We start from the raw sequence: 3,495 nt of genomic DNA, 5'->3' as shown, positions 1-3,495 counted from the left end.
AAAAAATAAGAATACAGACAAAATAGTCATGGTGAGCCAATTTTCAAGAATTGCAAATCAAGTCAAAAACATAATCAACCACAATTGGAAGATCTTAAATGAAGGAACCGAAGCGAAACTTCCTAAGCCCCTGTATGCCTATAGAAAAAATAAAAATCTACGCTCTACCCTGGTACACACATATAGAGATGACACAACGGACAATCAAAAGACGTTGTCAGGAACTAAAGCCATAGGCAACCATAAATGTGGCTCATGTAGCGTATGTGAAAGTTGTCTTGTTACAAAGGAAATCTGTCTAAATGGAGTCACCCATAGAATAACCACCCTAAACAACTGTAGAAGTAAGAACCTAATATATTTAATCCTATGCCCATGTGGCCATGGCTACATAGGAGAAACAGGAAGGGAACTGCGAACAAGAATAGGGGAACACAAATCAGCAATCAGGCTAAACAAAGAAAATGCTCCCCTGGTCAACCACTGGAGGACAAAAGGCCATAAAGACACTGAAATCAAATGGGTGATACTCGAAAAAATTAGAGAACAGATGAGATTAGGAAACAGCACTAAAAAACGTAAATTACAAGAGCAGTGGTTCATTGTAAAATTTGACACTATTAAAAAGGGTCTAAATACCAGAGAGGACTGGGATAGCTTAATATAATGTCAGAAACTAAACAGGTAAACTGGTCCTACACATGTGTAGTACAGCCAGACTTTCTATCATGTCAAAATCCCATGCGAGAGACCTAATACTACTCACTCCGTCTTCTAAGATCTGTAAGAGCCAATAACTGAACAGCTTAAAAAATAAACAATTGGAAAGACAATACAATTAAATATTAGAACTGTACCGAATAAAGCCCAAAAAAAACCTTGTCTATTAAATTCAAGGCGGATTCCATAGTATAACCTAACAAGAAAGACCTCTCCAAGATGGCGCCTAGCCAACTCGATAGCCGATGCGTCATGTCCTAGGCACTGACAGAGCAGTGCATTACATCAGCCACCTTCTCTAGTCACACACAGAAGCTACGAACACCATTCATTAGTAACGTGAGCATAGTGAAGAGGGAACGGAAAAATAAATCACTATTAAAACATTAAAATAATTAAATGGAAAAATCGAACGGAAAGGAAGGCAAGAAAAGTGCGCACACCGTTTAAAAGAAATGATACCCAATTCTAGAGAGAATGTAACTACTAAATTTATTAAAATATATCTCCGTCGAATTTGGCACCCGCCAAGGGATGAGGGTGGAGGCAACCAAGTGTATGTCAGGAAGCCCACTCCACTCCAATATGGCGCCCGTAGTGGTAGGTAAAAGCAGGGTCCTATGAGCATGCGCTATGCAGCCCGTGACTGCCACAGCTGAAATCAATAACAAGTGAGTCCCGGGATATATAAACCCAGGGAAGCACACACTCGAAAAAAGAAGCAATCGAGTGTAGCTGATACCAGAAGCAGACGTACCCGTGGGAGAAGTATCGAATTTCTCAACTAAAGGTAAGGGGCAGGGAAATGCGAGTCGCTAGAAGGGATAAGGGGTATCTATAGCCATGGTATCAGGCGCTTTCTAGCTAGTAACAATTAGGGCTCCCCCCTAGAGAAAATAAGGGAAAAAAAACTATCCATGAAGTAGGGTAGCGCTTCCCTTACACAAAATTAATGAATAAGTATTATATAATTTGAGTGGGAATAGGTTAACTATATTACACATCCTACAGTAGTTGCAATCAGGACTTCCCCACTAGAGGAAAATGGGGTGTTAGATACCATCCAGTTAGAAGGGAGGCACTTCGCCTACAAAGGGAGGGTCACAATCATGAAATAAATAGGAAAAGTCCAAAGAGGGAGAAGTGATTTAGACTCTATATCTAACAGTAGTTAATACCAGCCCCCAGCAGTAAAATACACATCTAGTAGAGCATAACGAATGAATAACCCAATAAAACCTGCCAGTTATGTATATAGAATAAAGATTGGAAAACCCTGAACTTTGAAAGTGCAAAAACATTTGCATATTTTACATTTTAAACAGACTGGACATATCCGCGTCCCAGTACCCTACTGTTATCCAAAAGTGGGAATAGCAGATAAAGGGAAAAAAAAGGGGAAAAAAAGAAAATATCACCACGGGTAAACGACATCCACTCACGGTGACAGGTATGTATAGAAGAGGTTAATATTGTGCTATCTAGAGACATCCCCCCGCCTTTATTAAAACTCGTGGTTCTACCACTCTTACAGGAGTTCACCGCTTTCGTATCGTCTCTTCAGAACGGCTCTACATATCCCTATGAATAAACGGCCGCAGAAAGAAAACTCAGGGTATGTTAAATATAGGGCTATCCTGTTGTCGTAAATGATACCCAGACAAAGGTTGGCATGAAACAACGATAGTTCCACCCTAAAACTAATAAAACTAACAGGATAATCTAAAATCCAATATTCTTCTGATACAGGGTCCTACTATTTTAAACAGACCAGAAGGATCAATCATCCACAGTACAAGGCACCAAAATCCAGTAAGAAGAATCATAAACAAAGGTAATCTTACAAAATAAAAGTAACTTACTTGGATTAGCGAAAAGCATGGGAAAACTAGGATATGAATATGGAACAAAGAATAGAGCTAAAACAATACGCCTTTCTTTTAGACCGCAGATATCACATCGGTCAAGCCCAAACATCGAGGAACCCATAAGGTCTCCACGCCATCTTCCATATAAGAAAACCTCATTGTGGAAGGTCAGTCTAATTTGAGAGAATGAACGATATGCATGCCTGGTTAGAATGGGATACTGACTGGTCACCAACTAGTACATAACGGAGGGTAGTGAAGTATAGAAGGATTAAGAGACACTTGTACTTGAGGTCGAATAATAGAGACAGTATGTATAGAGAAATGAAAGCATGAAGTTAATAGACTCGGATAGAATAATAGATAGTTGAAACATACTAAGGGGAGACAAGATTCACTGAACAGGTTGTAAAATGTAATAGAAAATGTTTTCTTCCAATGTACTGAATCGTTCCTTTTATAACATGCAGGAAAGGACACATGAGGTTAACTCCAACCGCTTCAAACTGTCCTGAGGAAGGTGTGCCATTATCTAAAGGCAGAGACACCGAAACGCGTCGACGCTTTTTCTTATGTATTAGAATTCAAGCCCAGAAAAAATCTCTGACTTTAGGCCAACGAGTGGAGTAGAGATGTGGTAAAGCATATAATAAGGGCATTTTGAATCTTAGAATCAGCAACAACTGTATATGTGCTTTTGTGTTGGGGTTTGTTCCTAAGTCTAAAATGTTATATACTTGATTTGAAATTTTAAAATACATAGGGTGTGTTGTATTTGTGCTTCGTTTGATAAATATAAGTTTACATTCTGCTGAATTGAATTATTTTTATTGTTTTTATCATACTGTTTCTATAATGAGTTTCTCAATTTATTATGTAATGAATTGTGTTTTAATAATAAATGCAA

Source organism: Lissotriton vulgaris, unplaced genomic scaffold, assembly GCF_964263255.1.
Source record: "Lissotriton vulgaris unplaced genomic scaffold, aLisVul1.2 SCAFFOLD_7117, whole genome shotgun sequence".
Classification (NCBI taxonomy): Eukaryota; Metazoa; Chordata; class Amphibia; order Caudata; family Salamandridae; genus Lissotriton; species Lissotriton vulgaris.
This window is presented reverse-complemented; position numbering follows the sequence as displayed.